At 38.4% G+C, this 23,724-nt stretch overlaps 1 protein-coding gene across 1 annotated transcript in view; it reads right to left on the bottom strand.

Moving 5' to 3' along the window:
* DACT2 (dishevelled binding antagonist of beta catenin 2) overlaps positions 1 to 23,724 on the bottom strand; it is a 124,215-nt gene that overhangs the window by 18,975 nt on the left and 81,516 nt on the right. The gene's annotated exons all lie outside the window — the stretch shown is intronic.

The raw sequence follows: 23,724 nt of genomic DNA, 5'->3' as shown, positions 1-23,724 counted from the left end.
CTTTCACTAAAAAGCACTAAAAAAAGCATTCCAAAAACATTCTGGCTTGCAAGGACTGTGATTTTGTTTGGCATGCTTTAAAATGCATTCTCTTTTTCAGAAAAGATAAAATGGGGCTGATCCAGTTTTGACTATTGACCCGAATGTTTAGGGAGAATATTTTTGTGAGCTTTGTGAACTAAGAATATTTATATGATGGTGTATAAAAGTCACACTGCACTGTGGGGACTGGGAAGTGTTTTCAATTAAATTGCTTGTTTTAGAAAGTGCAGATGTGCATTTTCCCACAAAAACCCATCGGTGTCAGCAACATCTGAGATGGGAGAAGAAACCTTATCAAACTGTTGTTTCATTCTGATAATGTTAAATCCCTTTCCTTCCACTATGATAGATGTATGTCAAAACCCATATACTGAATCCTGTGTTTCCATCACAGCTTTTCTCCTGTTTATAAGAAGGAACAGATAGGTATCTGCAAACCATGCCTTGAGAGTGTGCTTTCCTGCTGAGTCTACCTAAAAGAATTATTCACAGAGCTACAGTTATATCTCAATTTCCTAAAGCTGGTGCTTATCTTAGCCCCATAGCTACGTCATTAAGAAAACCATATCAAAGATTGCTTCAGTGTTATAAATTCACAAAATTTACTGGCGTACATCACAACGCTGCAGTATTGCTAAATGCATCTGTGGAGCAATGTGATATCAAACTTCTCTCATCAGTAAAGCATTTGGTCCATTTGTCTAAAAAAGCAAATTAAAATAGTCATATTTATTTTTTTTTCAGTTCCTTCTTTCCTATAAAGGTTAACAAAGCTAGGTCCTGAATAAAATTGAATTACTTTACAATGATTCTTTGCTCTTCAGCATATTGCAGAAGAGCTGTGCTGGCAGGAAGATGGTGCTTATTTTCTGAGACTATGTTTTCACCATGTTATGCAACACCAGCAGGTTTGCAAAACTCCAGTTGTATATCAGTACCAACAGTTAATATTTTCCGTGCTTTTGCATTTGCATGTTGGGTCTGCTGAATTCATCATCGCCTTTGCAGCAGGGTGGTGACAGGGCAGCCACAAGTCATTAGCGAGCTGTGGAAAAACAAATGGAAAACGTATAAGCACGCTGAGACGCTGACTGTGTGCTCAGCAATGGGATGGGCTAAAGCACATATTGCACATTCCAGGATGGGGAAGATGAATGGGGGATGCATAGCTGGTCTCTAATTCCTCAGCCACCGAGGCTGTGGAGTTTGTGCTTTGTGTAACATTTCTGTTCACATTTTAAAATGTGAATAAGCTGTGAACAAACACATGCGAACACACATATACATAAGCTACTGCCTGACTTTGCCATATCACCATCTTTAAAACTTACTCCTCTTCAGAAAATTTGTCAGATGCCTACAAAGATTCCTTGGTTACATTTTTTATTGTATTTTTTCATTAGACTAATTTGATTGCAAAGTATGTTGCCATGTGAACACCTGGGAAAGACAGGGACCGGGAAATTGTAACTAGAATTTTTTATCAAATACTGAGTTCTTAAAATAACTGTAAGTGTTATAAATTAATATAAGGATCCCATGTCCAAGTAATCCTTAATCATATTTTGATTGCAAAAAGACGTAGAGTTAACTGGGCATGAGAAGTTTTGGCATTGTACAAAATACATACTACTATGTTCTCTACATACTACCATGAGTAATGTTTTATCCCTCACCACGGGAAACTCACATGGCTTCATTCTTTTCCCATATGTTTTTCTGATGTAAGAACGTGAACATACAAGGCCTATCTTACTTGTCTTGCTGGGTTTTTTTGGCTGCAGTGATATAAAGTACCCTTCCCACCTGTGTCAACTATGAAATAAGAATCTTGAGTCCCACCTTCTGCTGAATCTTCTTATACTCATTCTCAGAGGGGATTGTGCAGTTTGCTTCAATGGGCAGGAGTAGAGGATCTTATGGAATTGAGAGTGGCCTATGTCAAGAGTGTTCTGGGTTAAAGCTGCATCAAGGATGAGACAGCAGGGAAATTTCCTAATTCCTGCAGAAGCGCAAGCTACACTGGAATGTACTTCAGTTATAGCACTACTAGAAAATTTCACATGGCAATGACTCTTTGCTCCCTGCATAGAAATTATCTGTCCAGTAAAGTTATTTGGATAGATCTACTTTAAGCATACCTGAATTCAGCATGAAAAATGAAGTTTGGTTTGAGCTTGACCTATGGCGTGGTAAAAAGCCTCCTGGTGTGGAGGTTTGACCCTGTGGATGCCAAGTGCCCACCAAAGCTTCTCTACTTCTCAGATGGACAGGGGAGAGAAAATATAATGGGAAGCTCCTGAGCTGGAATAAGGACAGGGAGAGATCACTCACCACTTGCTGTCAAAACAGCCTCAAATTGAGGAAATTAATTTATTACCAATCAAAATCAGATTAGAATAATCAGAAGTACAACAAATCTTAAAAATATCTCCCCCCAACCCCTCTCCTTCCCAGGCTTAGCTTTATTCCTGTTTCTCTATTTTCTTCCCTCCAGCAGCTCAGGGAGATGTGAATGGAAGTTATAGCTGCAGGGGCACGGCTACCTCATTATGGTTTGCACTATGGGCTGCATGAGAATCTCTGTTTCTGCACCTGAAGCACCTCCTCTCCCTCCTTCTGCACTGGCTTTGGTGTCTGCGGAGTTGTTTCATGTATTTTCACTTCTCTCTTCTCTGGCTGCAGATACATTCAAGGCAACCATGACTTTTAGGTCAGCAAGGGACAGGCAATTCTAGATCTCAGTCAAAGCTTTGACTGCCTGGCTTACTACATTAATTTAACCTGGATCTTAGAGAAGGGGTTTGCAGTTGCAGTTTCTATTTGAAAGTGTTTTCAGAGCTGGATATTTATCAAGGATTGTAGATAAAATATCAGTAACACTGTCAAGAATCCTGGATGACAGGGAGAGAAAGAAAGGAAATTTGAAGTCACTTAAGTGACTAAATGAGCCTCCAAAAACTATTCACCTCAGGTATGGGTTTGGTAGCTTGTCCTCTTATTTGCAGTTTTGCTCTTCATCTCTCAGATCTGACATTCTTCACTCTCAGGAAACTGCTGCTCTTTTCATTCTCATAACTGTGCTGTTTTGGAGATCTGGAGTGAGCTGCTACATTGGTGCAGTATGTGTCCAGAAATACTCTTTCAGGTCCTAGCAGGGATGTGGCTGTCCTTGTGTTGGTGTCCCTGAGCTCCTTTGTGCCTCAGCACTGCTCTGGCACAGCCAGTCTGTAATTGCAGTGTTAGCTCGTGGCTCCATGCTGTGGCTTGGCCTGGGAAATGTGTGCCTGCACATCCATGCCTTCTGCAGCAGCATGAGTAAAGTAGAATCAAGTAGCACAAACTTTGGTCTTCTCTTTCATTGAGCTGAAGTTATCCATCAGGTTGTTCCCAGTCCTGCTTCCCAGATTCCTCTTCCCTGCTTCACTAATAAATTTCCTCTCTTCTGTGTACATGTAGTTCTTCAATGGATACATAGCAGAAATCCTTTCTCTGAAATTTTCCTTGCAAGTGACCAGGCCCATATTAGCAGCAAGGTAGATTTTTTTTCTCCCATCTTCTTCTGACCTTAAGTGAGACCTTAGTGTTTTTTTAACCCTTGCTAGGTATGCCAGAAACACTAAGATCAGCTCTCTATAAACACTAGTGGGGATCAAGCTCTTCCTTCTCTCTCCTGAAAGAGGGGCAGCTGCTATCCTCATTGCTACAATGAGGAACATCTGCCATCTGTTATCTAGAGTCTGAAACCTTAGCTAACAGCTACCCTGCTGAATAGTTTTAATACCTGTAAAATAACACTGATGCACCAGCTGTAGTACAGATTAAGGAGAAACACTTGCAAAGAACCAAAGCATCTCCACATGTGTGGGCACTCAAAGAAAAATTTTAGCTTCACAGAACAGGACATTTAAAATTAGATATTCAGATCTCATTAACTGCAAGCAAATTCTTGTGCAAATACTGTAAAGCTTTTCCTAGAGAGAATCCAGAAATCTAGATTTGCTTTGTGTAATTTTTTTGTTTGCTAATCAGCATATTCTGTTGTCAAGCTACCCTGACTAGAAGACAGCAATCCAACCCTCTCAGGACATCAAATTATGTTAGCAACAGTAAATCTTCATATTTTTAGTCCTTTGAAAGCAATGTTGAAATGAATTACATCTCTCCACCACATAAGGTGAAGTGTAGAGATGGCAGGCTTTGTTATCCTATGACAAGATTTGGGATATGTTTCTGATTGTCCCAAGATGAATGTGGGGAAATGAGAAAAGAAATTAAGACTCAGGAAGATGTAATGAAGGAGAAAATGCTCACTTCCCTTTCTCACATTGATGAAGAGAATGAAGATGGGACAAAAAAACACACTTTGCTGTCTTGAAGGTTGAGAAGCTACTGTCTTAGACAAACTCTCTGAGCTGTCAAGAACAGCATGTGAATTCTACAGGAGGTTTTCTGGAGAACAGAAATTTGCTTTGCAAATTTAACAGTCTCTTTTTCTCCACCATTTAGAGCAGCAGTGTGTCGCCTGTAATGGCAAAGGTTATGGTGACAGTCAGAAGGCAAAAAGTATTGGTTTCCTGCCACCTCAATTTACTGCTTTACTCCTACCCAAAGTACACTCCCCACATGATGCTGATGTCAATATTTATACACAAGTTTGGACTTGGAACTCTGGTAATTTTTGTAGCACTCCTGAATCCTTGGTATTTGAGCTCAGGCTTGTCACTTTCTCTGTCTTAGTCATACTGGGAACCCCTGAAACAGCACGGCCATGTCATATGACCCCAGGATCTTGTGCTCTGGGTCCTCACATCTGGAGCACAGATAAGAGTTTCTTCTCTATGCAACTAGTTTCTGGGCCAAGATCTCCAATGAGGGCTGTAATTTCTGGTATCTGAGCTCTTGGCCTGACAGTGCTAAGCTTCTCACTTGGTTCAAAGTTAATTTTACTTACATGGCTATCAGATCTTACAACCGTAATCCCTGCTCCTTTGGCTTTCTACCGGCGTGTGTATGCAGTATGTTTTCTAAGAGGGAATAATGCCTTTGCCATCAGAAAGAAGAATCTTTAATAATCTCTAACGTTTTATAATCCTTCCTTTAATTTCCTTTAAAATTAATCCAACCCATCTTGCTGCGACATATGAGGTGCTCTGCCTAAAAAGACATAAATATGATTTGATTACAGGGTGCTTCAAAGGTGCCCCACCTTTGGCTATTTGTGAGCTGCTTAGAATTAGTGGAACTATGTGGCAATGAGCAAAAGTTTTGCCCCAAGCAGTACTTTCCCTTTGGCTGAAATTTCAGGATGCACCCAAAACTCCATATCTTGTGTGTGCAATATAGTCATGTCAGCAGGAAAACTGGGGACCTTAAAAACTTTTCCTGTTACGGCATGGCAGCTCTACTCCCTGCAGTTATGCATGAAATACCATGATGTCCAAGCCTGGAAGGTTGGGAATGTAACAAACACCATAATTGCAGTTGGATTGTGATGTCCATTAGTGGGTTTTTTTCCTTCCCAGGATTTCAGCATCAGCAGAATCCCCCTGACAGTTGTGGGAACACCTCACCTTGCCACTGCTATTGCTTCCTCAGAGATCAAGGTCACCATCACTCCCCCCTTCCCCTGGGGTAGTTGCAACAAGCTTCACTGGGAATAACTCGGTCAGGAAAAACTGCAAACCAACCAAGCAATGAAAAAGACTAAAGGAAGTAGAGGCCATAAAAATCTAGTGCAGCAATAAATGTTAGTCTTCAGATCCAACCCACCATACATCTCATTTGGTGCCTTATTTGCTCAGCATGGCCTCTTGGCCCTCCAGGAGGCACCCCACAGCTGTGTTTTTCATGGTGCTACAGACCCTGAAAATTGTTCCTTCATGAGATGAAAGGAGGACAGGAGCAGGTTTTTGCTTTCTGGTGCCTAAGCTGTTTTCCACCCTGTGCTGTTGTGTTGGAGCAGCAGCTGCAGAGGAATGTAGTGGGGAGGCCAAGGTGCATATATGGGAAAGGGCACATGGGTATGGCACAGTCCTTGAAGATGCCATGCCTGTTTTGAGCCTGGGGTTATTTATTGTTTGCACGTGGGAAGATGCTGGATCAGGCTTTGGTTTTCTTTTGTGTGGTCCATAGTGACATCTAATGGCACGGCACCAGACTGCACCACGTCTGGAGAGAGCTGAGTGGAGAGCTAAAAAAAGCTGGGATTGCCAAACATTTCTCATTTGACAGGACAAGGTAAGTTCTGTCAGAGTGAAAACCCATATATACTGTATTAAACTAAGCGCTATTTGTAGCCATATTAAGACATATATTACTTGAATAAAGCTGAGAAATAGTCTAAAGGAAGTAGTAGAGTTAAACTGCTTCCTAAAATGTAAAATATTCCATATAATATATTAGGTTAACAAGCTATCAGTAAGTCTAAACAGTATTAAAGGAGGAAATCAGGACAACATTCCAGAAAGGCATCGATCACAAATAATCTGAGTTTGATATGATGCACCACGTTCATATGCAGCTCCCTCTATTAAAAAAGCACAAGATTCAAGAAAATTGTTTTGCAAGAAATACCATTTCTAATAAAATATGCTCCATAAAATAATTTCAACCACTAGTGTGTTGTGACATTTTTTGAACTGTGCAAATTTTAGATCAGAATTCTGTCCAGTCCCTTTTAAGTACCAGTAAATGTACCATTAATTAATGTTGAAAAAAATTACTTTATGTGTTGTGTTCAAGTGTAAGAGGCAACATATAAAATATATCATCCCAAATAATAGAAAACAATACCAAGAAAACCTTTGACATTATTGAAGACACATTTTTAGGAAAATACCTATTTCCTTGTTTACCTTAAATTGATGGTGTTTTATTTGCAATAATGAACATTGAATGCTGTTCCATTTAAATTAGTTTCAGAATTGCCAAATTAAAAGGAAAAAGATAGCTGTATTTTGTCTATATACTTACAAGTGTGTGTGTATTGGTGTATAAAATGCAGTTAGTAGGTTTTGCATAGTACACTTAAAGAGTGTCAGTGCCTAAAAAACCTTAGTGAACACACAGTTTTTAGATCGGTTTTTCATCCCTAGTATGAATTCACAAAGCAAAACAATTCTTACTTGCACTTAAGACATATGAATAACTGCTAAGGCTGAGCAGTATATGGTGAACCCTAGGAGAAACTGACTTTTCTCCTGCAATCCTTTAGACTTGAAAATTCATAATACGTATAATTTATCAAGAAAAAAATGAATTAATTATTCTCTTTAAAAAGAGGCTTCTAAAATACATATATACATTTTCTACAGGATTACTTTCTTTGCAGGTTTTACACAAGGAAATGTAGTTTTTATTTACCTTTAGCTACCTTTAGTCTTTATAGGGTGATATCTACTCTCATTATGATTATAGGGGTAAATATTTTCATGCTTATGATAGGGGAGAAACAGTAAAAGAAAAATCCTTTTTGCACAATACTGAATTCAGTTGCAGAGCTTATTGCTACAGGATTCTGTGGAAACTAAAGTTCAGATAGCTAGACAAAAGTGATCTGGAAAAGCCATGAAGGATTGGTCCACTGGCGATTGCTAAATGTAGTTGGAGTGCATCCATCAGCTCCAGAACTCACAGCTGCTGATTGTTAAAGAATGGGTGTATAAATGGGAGAAAGGAATACCCTCTGACTGTGCCATTATATGAATTATTTCCCTTATCATCCAGTATTAGTTACTGTCAGAAATGTATTTCTTTAGCTGCATTTTTGCTCTCTCCCTTATGGCTGTGCTAATGGCTGATTTTTCTTACATGAAAGCTCAGTAATAGCTTTCCCTTTTTGTCTTTTTTTTTTTTTTTTTTTTTTTTTTTTTTTTAATTCACTGGAAGCAACAAACTGAATGTAAACTAGTTTGGGTTTTTTGAAGTATCAAGTGTATGAACTCTAGCAAAGCATTTCCTTATCTTAATTAAAGTGTGAGTGGGCTGTAATTATAAAGGTAAATTAGTTTCTGTTGTGACCATGTAATCTTAACCTAATATCCAGTATCTTAGATAGTTATTAAGTTGGCATATCTGGGAAAGTAGTGTTTTCAGTACCCTCAAGCTTCCTTTTACTGATTATTGATTGCTCTCCAAAGAAGCTTTCAGCTGAACATCTCCAGCCTTCAGGCAATGATCCTTTCTCTCAGGAGTTTGGTATCCAGCTGCTGGAGGTGACATTTTTAGACCTAGTCCTTTTTTTGTCTCTGAGGAAGTTGTTTATTTTATATAGTTTCACATCCAGGAAATAGCCTGGGAATTCACAACCTACTCTTTAGGTTGTCTTTGTGGAAAAACAAAGAATGTTATCTTGCCATTGTGCTGGCTTCTTAAAAGATCCCTCTTCATCTCAGAGGAGAAACCTACTATTGGGGATAAAAGTCATCAAAAACAAGATATACTTTTTTGAAGCTGGGGTAGTTGATTATTAGAACATTTTAAAACCAAAAGGAGGTGACTTGTTAAAGGGTTGGAAATAATTTAAAGAAATCCTGCATAAGATGTTGGAGGTCAGTCTGACTGTGATAATAGTAGGGAGAAAAAATGGAAATTAGTGAGTTGGGACTCTAAGCCACTATTGCTTCTCAGGAACAAGACAATACAATTTTAATCGATGTTTTCTATGAAAACACCTAGTCAGTGCTCTGTGGCAATAAAAAAAATAAAAGATGTGAGTTTACTGATAAGATCTACAGATGGCGCAAAGACATCACATGACCTCCCGTGTTAACATGTCTGGGTTAGGGATCAAATTCCAGAAGATTTTAGGATGAACATGCCAAGAAGAAAAGGATCCTAATGTGTGAAAGGAAATTAAAGAAATGCAGTCTATATGGATGCCCCTTATAGTAGCTCTAAAGTGAATTGTCTGCAAATGCTATTTACTAAAATACTTTGGTTACAGTGTTTTACAAACATTAACAAATATTACAACCCCACCTACACCTTTGTCACTTTTCCCACTGTGTGTTTTTTTAGCTGTTGTATCCTTCAGCTTTGGACTTTCCCCCTCCACCTTGAGAGGAAACAAACCCTTGAGAGCTTCCCAAGATAATTAATACATTGATATGCAGTGCTTCCCCACACCCAGGTTATAGGAAAGTTATGTCTAATTCCTTTCTTTCCAATCTCCCCTAAATCCTTTTTCTATATTCTCTCTATGTACATTCCATATTCTCCTCTGTACCATGGATGTGCTAGTTATTGTTCTGTTTGGGGTGGGCTAGTCTGTTTCTGTCTCTCCCCATTGAAATTTTAATTCTATAGCTGAGAAACTTCATCTAAAAAAATTATGTGCAAGTGGAGCAAGTGAATCCCTATGAAAGTGATGATGACCAAGCACTTCCTGACAAAGCCACCTCTGACAACTTTCAGAGCAATGTGGTATTCCCCTCCTTTTTTGAGACATCATGCTGGAGTCAGCACTCCAGCCCTGCTCCAGCTCCTTTCTCTAGATTGTGGGCTTGGGGAAAGCAGAAGTCACACAGGCTCTACTCATTGTCTCAAGGACATGGAACCGGTGAGTTTGCCAGTTATTTTGGGCATATCTATAGCTCTCCACACAGCTGCTGCCATCTCACAGCCTTACACATATGTCAGTCTGAAGGACTCACCAGACCCCCTCAAATGATCTCTCACCATTGTGTGGTTGGAAGAGGAAAACAGCTCAATTGAAGAGAATTAAAAATTTTCTGCTCTAGATCAAAACACTCTCCCCAAATTGATTCTAGCACTTCTTTGTACTCTGAAATCACTTACCATCCTCTGCTCTGAGGAGTTGACAACAGCTGCTAATGTGACTGCTCTGAGGTAGGAGACTTCCAGTGAGCTGCAGGGGAGTAGCAGTTGTACTAAGTAAAGGGCTTTTCTGGAGTACAGAAGGAAGAAAGGAAAGGAGAGATATGGTCATGGTGACTGGTAGAAACCAGGAACAAAGCCAGGAAGGAAATCAGGAGGCCAGCTTGGTTGGACAAGGTGGAGAGAAAAAACTTTGGTAAGTTGCCTACTATGGAAATCTAAGAGCAGGCACTGCCTCAGGGATAGATCTGTTTCCAGAAAAGGCACCTGCAAAGATTTTGGAGTGTTAAAAATTTAGCCAAGATAGGGATCAGAGGTGAATAGGGCTGTAAAGACCTGTAAAGACAGGTTCCTTACAGAGGAAGGTGCAATCTTGGCAGTGAATAGTAGTTATGGAAGGATGACTAGGCTTGCTAGGGATACTGTTTGCATGCTGAACAGTGGGTGCATTTTCAGGGGGTGGCATCTTAAAAATAGACAACCAAAAAGAGACCAGACATTGTAAAGGCTGTGTCTGTGCATCAGGAACTAGCTGGGAGTGAGAAAATGAACTCAAAGATAGCAAACACCCAGGGCTGCAGAGAGACAGGGGAAGGAGAGGGGCTTGAAGAAGAAGGTGACTGCCCTGTGCATTGACAGAGCAGCTGGGTAACTGCCAGAAGCAATCAGAGATGATTTGTTAAAACAAATTTTATTTGAAAAACAACAGATTTTCCAACATTTTATAATAACGTGTTTTTTTCAAAAAGAATCTGGTAAAATGCAGGTGGTTTTTTTTCTAGCTCACCTGGAGGAAAACTAAAGCTTCCAGGATTTATGGCTATTGGACAGCTCTGCTGTCTAGCAATCAACTAGCTCTAATCCAAGCTACTAAATCCACCTGATAGTGTGCTGCTGTGCAGAGACAAGACTGTAGCCAAAATCACTAGTGTGGGATCATATCTGAGGTGAAAAAGTTTTGGTTTTCCAGCTTATATAGCTGGTCAGGGAGTCACTGCACTATTAAAAGAGATAGACGTCTTGCTCAACATTTGCTGCCAGCTGCTTGCATGGCCACATGCAAACAATACAATGATAGGAATTGCATAATTACCAGCATTCCTGATAAAGGGGTCAAAATCACATTGATTTGTTGCAAGTCATCAAAACTATCCAAAATTTATTAATGTTATCTTTATCAACATACAAGTTTTACTTAGTTACTGAGAAACAAATAACCCAGGTGCCCCTTTATATCACAGCTTGCACAGGTTTACAGAGAAAAAGGCCAACCAGAAGTTCATTGACATGTAGATAATAACTTGCCCTGCTAATCTGTCCCCAGAGAAGCCAATGTTATCCTCCCAGGAAATTTTGTACCCTGTTGTGATAAGCAGCCAGAAACTTTAAAGCTCTTTAAACCTTTGAAGTCAAGAATTATGATGAGTTATTAGCAGAATATGCTAAATCTGGTGAATAATTTTTCTCAGCCTCAATTAGAAATACTATGAAGTGGTCAGGAAGTATTTGAAATGCAATTGAATGGAGAGGAGTGGAATAAGAAATTTTAAATTAAAAAAAAAAAAATCTACTACTAAGTGAATGCTAATAAGTAAGTGCCTTGAAATTGTTTATGTGAGTTTGTATAATACATTTTCTTTAATACATAATTAAGGTACCACAAATTAGAAAATAAGCAATAAAAAGTTGTAATGTGCCAAAACAGATTTAGACTGGCCAGAGCCATGTCAGGAAGTGTTTTGTCTGACTGCTGGACCTGTCCATCTTTCCTTCATATCAGTTTCTTGGGCAGGGGAGCTGGGACAGTGATGGACAGGTCAGGTAACATTACTGTGGACCTTGAATGAAAACACTGAGATGTTGTCTTGGTTTAAAAGACAGATGTCTGCCAAGGAAGGTGGGAACCTTCCTGGAAAGTGACCCCTCTCTCCAAATTATTGTAACTTAAAAATTATGAAGCTTCCAGGCAAAAGTATGGGAGAAGTAATAACAGTTCTTTATTGGAATATATCCATATAACAGGACAGAACCACCACTGACCAAACAATAGCAGAAGTTCCCCACCTGTTCAGCAGTTTCCCCTTTGGAGTAGTGACAACCACAGCCAGCAGGAGGGTGTGGCAGCTCAAGCAAGGCAGAGAGGCTACAACCTCAGTACTCTTGAGAAATAAATCCCTTATTTCCATGTGGTTTGTATAAGATACTCACTGATATTTTATTATTAATTAGTGGTTAGGGGTGAATAAGTTTATCTGCCAAATGTAGATTCAAATAAGAAATATAGAAGTGTCTTCTGCACATTTCTTTCAAGAAAAGATTTTGCTTCCAGTTGTAATTACTTTTTTTTTTTTCATAAGAATGGCATAGTTTTGTTCTAAATAGAGCTTGCTCTTAGTTTTTCTGAAACAGTTAGAAGGAAATGTGAATAATTTGGCTGTTTGCAACTGATAGTTGATACACTTAAAAGAAGGGAAGTAGACAGAACTACTTGCATTTTAATTTCAAATGCATCCATCTTCAGGGAATCAGCTACTGCTGCCTCTCAAGCACTGGTACAGAACTGCCAAATAAAGGAGGAGAGTAAGCAAAGTCCAAGCAGTGAAGTCCAGAATGAGATCTTGAAAACTGCATATTGGTGGAATAAAATAAGAAAAAGGCAACCACTGCAGGCAATTCAGTTCAAAGTGAGTCATTTTAACAAAGGAGAATGGCTAAAATTTCACATTTTGTACAAGTGTTCAGGCCAGACAGTTAATTGTTCCTTTTGGTGTTCAATAGAAATGTGTATTTTGAGCACTGATGGAAGTAGATTGATTGTGGAAATGCTTTCTGCAGAAGATGGGTCGGTAACTGTGAGTCTTCACACAATAAATGGACTTGCTAGGGAACAAGGAAGAGTGAGTCTGCCTATGCCAGTGGAAGGTTTGGGACAAAACTGAAGCCAGGGCAATAATAAGGGAGAAGATTTTCATGAAGGGGAGTTAGCCAGCTAATCTACTCATAAATATGGGTCCACAAAATACTGAATTTAGTATTGTGGACTTAAAATATAAAATATACTGATATTAAACAAAATTGAGAAACACAAAAATTAAGAAACAAAGCAGTAAAAGACACACTGAATGGAATTAAATTAGGTACTGTGAAATGAGCCACAAGTTCATGAAATTGTAGTCATTGAAATCTCAAGATTTTGTTTCCTTTCATGGAAGTGAAGAATTTTCCATGAAAAAAAATGCAATGAAAAATCAAGGAATGAAGTGAAACGAAAAGACATTAAAGGAAATATAAGGCAATTAAATTGAAAAGAAACAAAATTCTTAGGGCAAGTAAAATTCTTGAAAGGGAATGGGATGAAATGAAGTGCAGTGAAATTACCCAAAACTTCAAGAAATTATACTCAATTAAATTGCAATATTTCATCTCGTTTCCTGAAATGAAGAATTCAATTTAATGAAAGGAAATAAAATCTTGAAAACAGTGAACAAAGTGAAACAAACAGAATGGAATGGACATATGAGGAAATCAAATTCAAGTGAAAAAAAAAAGGTAAACGTGGAAATGAAGTGAATACGTAGACATAGATTGGGATGAAATAAGTTACAGTGAAAATGACTGAAATTTGCAGAAAAAGATACCCATTGAAATCTAAAAATCAGGGAATAAATTGTACTGAATAGACATGAGAATAAATATGATGAAATGCATATTGTATGCTAAGCATACAAACTGAAAATTCTGAAATTATATGTAGAAAATAAAATGGAATGGGATGACAGGAAGTGCAGTGAAAGGGACCAAGCCTTGTTAATAATTATACTCAGTGAAATCTTGAAATCAGGAAAAGAAAAGAAGACAAAATAGATTAAAAGAAATGCTAAAAAAAACAAAACAGAATTCTGAAATCAAGTGAAAACAATAAACCAGAATAGTGTGGTGCCATCGAGCAGGGTGTTAAAGGGGCAATGCTGGGGCAGTGCCATGCTCTCTTTGGAGCCTTCTGTTGCTGTCCCTGGAACTCTGAGTCGTGGTGCTTTCCCAAGACTAACCCTAAGAGCATTAATCCAAACAGATTTTTCCCAAGGTACCATGCATGTGGATTATATCAAGAAGAAAAGTGTGGAGGGAGCAAGGTTGGGACAGCACAGTGCTCCCCTTAGCATGACTTTCACAACTGCACTAAGCCTGGATCTCTGGGCTTTGTGGTTTTCTGAACCCTAACCATAGGTGTAACCCAAACCCTAGGCATCACCTCATGGTTCTGAGAGTGGCAGTGGAACAATTCCCTCTGTAGGTCTGTGTTTTCCCAGACTAGTCAGGAAAACTCACCACCTCTGTCTCCTTTGCTAGTGCCACCTATGCTCATCCTTACCTTGATTCTCACGTACAGTTTCACAGATGCAATTATTCCCTGCACCCTCTCAACTCTGAGACCTACCCAAGCTATCCCTTTTCCCGATTCCAATGTAGATGATACCAGAAAATTGGAAAAAAGCAAGACAGCCATTCATTTAATTTTTGGAAGAAAGAGGAGACTGAAGTTTCCCTGGATGTCCAGCGTGTGTTTTCTTCTGTGCTTTCTCTGTTGATGAAAAGCCTTGGTTTTTTTTTCTTGTAGAGGTTGGGGTAAAATGGGATAAGCTTTGAAAGTTCCTGAAAGACACATCAGAAAGTTTGTGAGAACTGTGCTGGCACTTGGTAATTTCTATTTAAGCAAATAAACTGAGAAATTCATGCATCCCAGCTGAAGCCTGGTTAATATATTTGAGCCTCTGTTTGCACAGTTATATGATCAGGGATATCAAATAAGAAGATTCAAACTACTGGAAAATGTTTTGAAAAATCTAACTGAATTTCCCATAACTCTGTTAAACATATTTCTAGCATGAAGCTTGTCCAAAGACCAAGAAAAAATATCTTCAATGTCAGTAACTTGAAGTATCTCACCTATTTCTTTTCAGAACCAGATTCTCGGATCAAAAAAAAAAAAAAAAATCTTTTTTTTTCTTTAAATCTTACCAACAGGGAAGGGTATTCCAATCATTGTTGAAAATAGTACATGGTGATTTTTGGAAAAAAATGTTAGAAAAAGCCACAGAGAAAGAGAATATTCTCTCTCCACAGATACAACTTCCACATATGCTAGTAAAAAGTCCCTTTGAACTGTGATGTAAACTGTGATGATATTGTTGAAATTTAAGTTTTTGGGATAGTCTGTATTAGTAGGTGCAGAATTTTGAGAAGATTGATAGTAGTCTTGTTGTTATTATGGCCTTCTTCATATATCATATATAGATAAAGAATATTTGTTAGCAGAAGGCCCTGTCTTGGATTACCATATAAACTGGAATAAACTTTTGGCCTCAGGGCAAAAATTATTAAATTTTAAGAAAGCAAAGAAGATGAAATAATTTATTTCCTTAATGCTGAAATAGTTATGGTTTCATACATATTTTGTCCTTGTGTCTTTGTTTTTTTCTTGATATCAGCTTCACAATGATAGCAGGCACAAACAAAATCATTCAAGTAGTCTAGTTTCCAGTAAGTGCAGTAAATGAAAAGAATTGAAGCCTAATTTTATCAACAGTGTCTCATAAAATTATTCAATTCCCATAAAAATACATTCATTAGAATTTTGTCTTTGGGACCAGCAGTATTCTTGGTCCTATTCCATCTCAACTTCTTTTTAAAATCACAGTGTCTGAATCTTTCTCGAACCTCGCAGTCTTCAGTATGAAGGACAGCAAGTAGATCTGCCCTCTCAGAATACAAGATTTGTGCCATACATTATCTGTAATCTGACTTTTCCTTTTATGTTTCAGTAGTACAGCTGATGAGATATTTTCTAATGAAAAAAAGTTTGATCAGAAAGTACTTTGTAAGTCTCCAGAGCCCCAGAGTTATATAATAATAGTATTTTCTCTGTATCTTTACATAAAAATTCACTAAAACCATTTTACTAGTTTAACTCCAATTTTTCTACATTCCAGACTTAAGTTGTCATAAGTGAAATAGGTATACATTCAGTGTATGTGTATTCCACAATGTGTTTGCATTCTGTATTGCCTATAAACATGGAGTAATTTTGCTGTGATTCACAGCAGTAAGATTACATAAGCATCAAGGTAGAGTCCATCACGTGTTCCAAGTATACTCTGTATTCATCAAATGGTGAAGATGTCATCTAGGAAATCTCTGTCCTTGGTCAGATTCCAAAGCCAGCTGGGCACAGTCCTGCTCAGCTGCGTGCCAAGATCACCAAAGGTAATTGCTTTGGCAATGAGGTTGGACTAAATGATCTCTTGGGCCTTCTCCAGGTGCAGGCATATTGTGTTTCTGTGACAAAGTGTCGGCAAAGATGGATAAAATCTCCTCTGTCATTAAAAAAGGCTGAATCCCACAGTGCTGCTACCTGGCTATTTCAGCAGCTGAACTGTTGAACAAAGGTCTCCCCTTTGTTGCTAAGAGCCAAGTATGAGACTGGAGACATTACTTCTGATTGGATTGCAGCTCTGCCCAACATTATCAGGAGCCAGGACTCAGCCCTTCTGCTCCTTACTAGTCCCATACCCTCTAGTGATCTGGGCTTTTATGCAGGGCCCTGTGCTGAATGATAGATAACAAGGTCAAATTTCTGCTCCTTAGCCCAATGATGAACTTTAGCTCACCTACCTATGAAAGTAAGTCAACAGCTGAACATCAGTGGTATCTGATGTTTCCATTCTGATAAATTTGTGTAATTTAGATAATAAATAATGATAACATTTTCTGAAGAGGAAGATTTTAATGTTATTTTACTTTTTTAAGCATGGAGAAGAAAATAAAACTGGATAAAACTCATATGAATCATGCCATGACTATTAAACCTCTAACTAAGCCAAGACTTCAGTCATGACTTCAGTAGTTAAGTACTAATCATAATGGTCATAAAAAGTAGGGAAGAAACAATTTTCCCAACCTTTTTTTTCACATACTTGAAAGCTGCAAGATCGTTTTCACTCAAATTCTCATAAAAATATGGCCTCTGGCAACTAGTCAAAGTGTTAGACTGAAAGGCTTCGGAATGATTGACAGAATTGACATGATCTCTTCTTCATAAAATAATATGAAACAGTATTCACAGGCCTTATAAGTACATCCACCTAGAGCAAGCTAAACCTCTCTATTTTTTAATTATAAGTGTCAGCTAAGCAAACAGAACAGTGAAATAAAAACCTGAAAACTGATCCTTTCACCAACTGTAACCTGAGAATGAACTTAACTGTGTACTTTAAACAAACATTGCATAATAGAGCATATATTGAAGCTTAAGCAATATTTTAGATTAGTTATTTTATTTCGGCACAGGATAAATATTGATTCTGGATAGACTCCTGTGCTATGGGGTCAAGTTAAAATAAAGTCTTTAAAGAACACAGATCATAGAACAGACCAAAGTATCATTTAGCCATGTGTCCTAGGTACAAGTGTGGACAACAGAATAACCAGCATTTAGTGATAATTACTCAAAATTGTTTCCTAGTCTCCAACCTGTTACCTAAAGACATCTTGAATCTGGAAATTCTTGCATTTCATGGCCCTCTGAGAATTTATCTTCCATGAGGCTGTGCTGCTCTTTGACAGCTTCTTAACTTTAAGGCAGTGTCTGCAGCGGGGCTTTAATTGAACAGGTTACATGCTCTTAGGATTTATCAAGAGCTGTGACTTCTCTTACTTCTAGCATGGCAGCTCTTTATTTACTTAATGCTTCTAGTGCTAAAATTCGAGTTCAGATTGTTAGCTCACCATTTAAAACACTTTTGTATGGATGATTCTTTACAGAATATAAACATTCTAGTTTACCTCTGAGAAAAAAATACTGCTGATACACTTGCCCATCTTTGTATATGGGACCTGGCATCATTTTTCCATGCCAACCAGAATATTTTACTTGTCTAATATGGCAATTAAATGTTGACTGATTCATAGGGTGGTTTGGGTTGGAAGGTTTAATGATCATCTAGTCCAACTTCCAAGTTATTCCAGCTAATCATACTTTTTAAGAAAAGGCAAATATCTGAAAAAGCACAAGGAAAGCTTTTCTTAGAGTCCATTAATCTGCTTCCTTTATCACACTGACCCAGAGCTCTGACCCTCAGTGACACTGCAATGAGTGTCCATTTTATCAGTCATCAAATCTCTTTTCAGCATGTTCCCTGTCAGCATGCTGATATTTCTGCTGCCTTGCCCCTTCTTCTGGACCCTCTATTTCTTGATCTGCATACCCAGGCCAAAGCTCTGGTGTTGTTGAAGTAAACTGAAAAGATCACCAACAGAAAGTCTTACACAATTTGTCACATATGGGTATTCTTATTGTCCTCCCTCAGTATGTATGAAAAATACCCATATTATTCCAAGGTTAGTCAGCCATGTTATCCATATTCACTTATAGATAAAGTATGAAGCCTAATTTCCCTTAATTATTTCATGTTCAATGACCATATGTCAGAGGCCCTGTTAACAATTATGAAATTGAAATAACACTGGACGCATGTTAGCTGTCCTTTGAGGTGTCATTTAAAAGAGATTCCTTTATATTTCCTCTGGAGTCTATGGGTTTCTAAGTGGAGTGGTGTCAGTGAGACAGTTTTAAGTCTCACTTGCAGCTCATTTAGGATCATTTCTGTGAAGGACTGTGAAAGGCTGGCCTTTGCTTTATTTGAGAAGGCTCCTTGAAGGTAAGAAACACTCACTACTAGAAATAACTCATAAATAGGTAACCTGTGCCTTCCTCTGCTGCCCATGATTGTTTAAAATAAATGGGGAATTTTGGAGACCTAAAGGGAATAGAAAGGAACAAAAAAGTCTGAAACAGTTTTAGCTGGCATGCTGAAAAAAATCACTGATTGCTGCTGACAGACCTGGTCTTTGCCTTCGAGGGGATTGCCTACCCCACCCCTTGCACTTCTGAAGTATTCAAAGGTATGAGGTTCTCTGAAGATAAAAGAGATGATGCTATCCTTGCAAGCTCTCCTAAATCAGGTATTTTTTCTTGCTGCACAAAGGGACCTATCATAATAATTATGATAATCAGAACAGGCATTTTGGTAGCAATAACAGTAACAATAACAAAAACAATCCTAATAATAGTAATTATTACTAATAATGTAATTATGATGTTGCTCTTACAACTATGAAATATTTATTTTATATTTTATTTGGGATTAATGAGAAAGATGAATGAGAAAATATTCTTATTTACAAATTTAAAAGATTCTACCACAAATTTTGGTGCAAAGCTGCTAATTCTTTGTGAATTACTGTAGGTTGTAGACTTTTCCCTTCCTATAAACTATATCATACATAGAGTGATGTGAATAATGCTTCCTTTTTGCATCAAATCTCGCAGTGTCAATAAGGATTCTTTGAAAAGTACTGGAGGAAGCCTTTTGAGGAAAAAAAGAGTTTGGAAATGGAGGAAGTGTACAAGGGGCACGTAGTAGCAAGCACTCCATGTTAAAGTAGGATGTGTGTTGTAAAACCTGAAAGATAAACCAGAGCTGTTAGAGCAATTTTTTTTGAACTCTAATCATGATACACAGGAGACAAAAGTCAATGTTCTAAATAAGTGTGGTAATGTTTGGACTACAGCTGCATTTATGGTATCTACAGTGTATATCACATATTAATGCTAAATGTAAGACCTTTGGTATACTGAAAAATTGTTAACTTATTGAACACTATTATAAATAATCACATATGGAGGAATCTAATGGCACTGCTTCACTTCATGCCTTCCTAATGGAATATTCAGTTTTTGCTTTTATTAATGAATTCATCAATTTTTTAGAGCAGTGAAGTGTATTTTCCACCTAGAGATCTCTTTAAAAATTATCAGTTCAGGTCACTTTTTGGCAAAAAGATTTCTATCACAGTTAAGCTTTTATACAATTATGTTTCAAATAAATTGAAATTTTGTTTTGACTTACGGAAATCTGAATTAAATCTTCATTAAACACTGCTAAGAAAGAAGCTCATAACACCTTAGTAGCTTGTGGGAGTCCAGGGTTTTTTCCTGGCTCCTTTGGGGGTGCAAAACCCCCCCTGGCAGACTCCTCAGAGACCCCCGAGTGCTGCCCAGGAGCTGCAGGGGCTGGATTTGGCTCCTTGGGAGAATCTGCCCACATTGAGAGAAGAGACACAGAAAATAATGATGAGTAGAGTGTAAATTAGAATGTTAGTCTGTAGTATAAGTAGGTTTTTAGATTGTTTATATTAAGGACCATGTGGCCAAGATGGAGGATCCTGGGTGTGGTGGACTTCTTCCTCCTTCTTCTTCATGTCATCCATGCTGAAGTTGCACCCTGGGAACCACAGATTGGATGGGGAAAGAGCTGGACATTGTAAACAGGTTGCATGGCATTGGGGAAAATTTGTAAATATTGTATACGTAGTTTAGAGTATAAAGGCCTTGGCACAGCCCTCCCAGGGGACCTTCTGCTATGGTCGACCTGCAGAGCGGATCCGTGCTGGGCTGGCAGAAACATTTTTAAGATAAGATAAATAAACAGCCCTGAAACAACACAAGGTCGTCTCAAGCTGCTTTCTTGCCGGTGCCCCCGAGAGAACCAGACTTTTTACCACCTTCATGCCCTCTCTGGGGAGGTCTCACACCTGAAGAGACCCTCAGAGACGGGAGAGTAGCTCAATCTCTTTAAAGTAAAGTTATTCTCTTAAAGGCAGAATGTCAATCTCTGTTTGACAGCTTTGGGTAATATTGATACATATCTAGAAGCAAGAGATGCTCTGTAAATTCTCTGCCAGGCCATGTGCTTCTTTGCAAGTCTGCATTAGCAGAAATCTGAATCTTTTTTAGGTCTTTTTTAAGTCTCCTCTTTAGCGAAAAATGAAGCAGAGGTCCCAAATTTCTGACTTTCACTTAAGAAGTGTTGGGAGCTCAAGGCGACTTGCTCTGCCATATGTATGATGGGTAGAGGTTTTCTGTGGGAGGGATGTGTCTTTACTCAGACTGTGGAAGTCTGCTGAGGTCTTGCCAGGCAGTTGGGCCCTGGGGCTTTCATAGAAGGTCAGAAGAAGCTTCCTAGATAACCTTCAGCTATTCTTCCATAAGCACAGCCTGCCCAAGCACAGAAAGGCCTGTAACAGTGGCTGATGCTATGAGGTTGGTGTGCTGTCCGCAAGGACACCTCTGCCTTCCCTGGGAGTGAAGGACATCTCTGCAGCCTTAGAATCTGGCAGAACTTGGCATGGACACTGCTCATGCAGTGACTGATTATAGAAGCTCTGTCTTACCTGTGATCCCACAAACACTTTTGTCCTCTTGGTTCCCGCCAGAAAAAGGGAGAGTGCTTCCAAGAAATGTGCCATGCATTTATGCAAATACTCTTCTGCAATAATTAGTTCCCCACATAAGAGATGACAGGTTTTCCTACCTGCTCTTTTCAGGTGTTGCATCAATATTTCCATGGAGTGAATAAAGTTCAAAAATCTATTAATGAAGATTCAATACTCATAAAAATACATATGATTTTTCAATACAAGAGTGCTTTGATATAGAAAATCTATGGCCTTTCTCATGGGGGCATATCTTCAGAGCAGCTCTTTATCCCTCTCTTCAAAGTTATGTTTTTAATTTCTCCCTCAGCCTGTAATCCTCCAAACTGATAGTATTCAAGTTTTGGGAAAAGGATATGTTTTGCATTTCTTCCACTTCCACAGTGTGCTTGTACTAGGTATGTGCTATCCTAGCTGGAGATCATTCTACTTTTATCCAAGTTAGCAGGTAGTATAGGTTAGTAAGGGCTCAGCTGGGAAGTGTGGCACTTAAGGCCTAATTAGTGAAATATTTTCCCACTATACAATCTGGTCTGTGTATAATAAGGCCTTCATTAAGGACTTGTGACATTTAACCCCAAATTCTTGGTATGATATAGTAATCATTCGAATTAATGTGTCTTTCAGGTAAAATCCATTCATAACCTTAAACTTTAAATATGTTATCAGTTCATTAAAGAAAATGGCTAGTAAAACTAGCCTTGATAGCCTCTGGTCATTGGCTTCACTCCTTCCTGAGGCTTTGAAGGACCCCAGTCACCATGTAGCTTCTGCTGCTGATGATGAGACAGAGACAAAGTGTGGCAACAGCTCTGGAATTAATGAGGAGTGAAAATTTGATATACTAACCTGGCACTCTGCAATATAAGGAGCATTTTTGCTGTTTTGTTATACTGACTTTTAGATCCCAGCAATTCTGATGAAGTCTGTACCTACTGCTGTTGTAAAATTGCAATATAAAATGAGAAATACAGTTTTCAAGACATATGATGAGAAAGATTTGACACTGGACTGGCCCCAGGTGTCTATGCTATCTTAAGAGTCATTAAGGACTCTTCCATTACTGCCTGGAAGAGAAAGACCTGGAGGATTGACCTTCAAAAAGAGTTCCTCAATGCTATCCCTCCTACATCAAGGAAAATACAATCAAGTGTAAGAATACTGTAAAACAGGATGGTAAAATCTGTGAGTCTTTTGGAGTTTTCTCATTTAATATTGGCATTCATTCTTCAAAGGAAGCAACTTTGGGGTTACTACGAAGCAGAAAAGCCATAAATGTTATCAGAAAATTACTTAAATGATATAAATTTTTCACTTGAAAAGCAACATAAATGTCTTTTCCAAATCATATGTGGAAATTAATTTCATGAACACATTAGTGTGTCTGGTGAGCTGTGAAACTGCTGAATTTTTTAATCTTGTTTTGAACATCAAATCCCCTTCAACTTTACACAGTGAAGCAAATCTCCATGTAGGGAATAGGCTCACTTTAGGAAATATGGAAAGTAAGATGAAAGATCATATTAGGATCAAAAAGCAAAATATTTTGTCTGGACTTGAAAAAGTAGGTGTAAAAATGTAGGGCTGAGTCATCCCATGAGCACTGCATTATGGCTCAGGGACCAGACTTGAATCCCTCAGGCAGAGCAAATACCAAAAGCCTGTAGGTATGTAGCTGCTGGTCCCCTTCCTTCAAGGGCTCAACAGCCAGCATTCAATAGATAGCAATATGAAGGGATTGCATGTAAATTCTTGGCATAAATTTTGGGGACAATTATTTTCTCTTTTAGTTTTGACTCATCTGTCCTTTTGCCAGAGACTTAAGTATTGAACCTCAAGCCTAAAGCCAGTTCTTTTATCAGAGTCAGTGCAGTCAGCAGTTTGTCATCTGAGGTGCATGCTAAACACTAATAACTGTAGCTGAGGTTATATTATTACCAGCTCCCTAAGGATTGGTCAGTTGATAAACAATGATTGAGCTCCTTAAAGAAATGTATGAATGAGTAATTTTGTGTAACCAGTAGAAAATCAGACCTCTGCAGTGCAGTCTGATGAGTGGCCAAAGAGTGCATGTGCCCCTGTGCCCACGGGGGCTCCAGCTGGAGGGAGCAGAGGGCCACACTCACAGGACTGTCCACAGCTCAGTCCCCAGTGCACTGAACATTGTCTCTCCCAATCCTGACACATTTTATCCAACTTTGGAGAGAATGATGAGTGTTATAATAAAGAAAATCCCAGCAGTGAATACTGGAAAGAGATGAACTGCGTTGAAGATTTTGATGATGACACTTAAATTTCAATCTGCAATTTATGAAATTCTGCTTTGTTATATTCATCTTATAAACTCTGTGTTGTAATCACAGACTGTTTGCTATGTTATTTTGAAATTATCTAAGTCATTTATCCTAGGATGCAATTGCATTTGGCTGCTTATCTTGTTTGTCTATGTTCAACTTCTGTTGATTTCAATGGTTCATGTTACCTAAGGTCTTTGACTGGAACTGCCTA

The sequence above is a fragment of the Erithacus rubecula genome (assembly GCF_903797595.1).
Source record: "Erithacus rubecula genome assembly, chromosome: 2".
In the NCBI taxonomy this organism is placed as follows: Eukaryota; Metazoa; Chordata; class Aves; order Passeriformes; family Muscicapidae; genus Erithacus; species Erithacus rubecula.
This window is presented reverse-complemented; position numbering and strand designations above follow the sequence as displayed.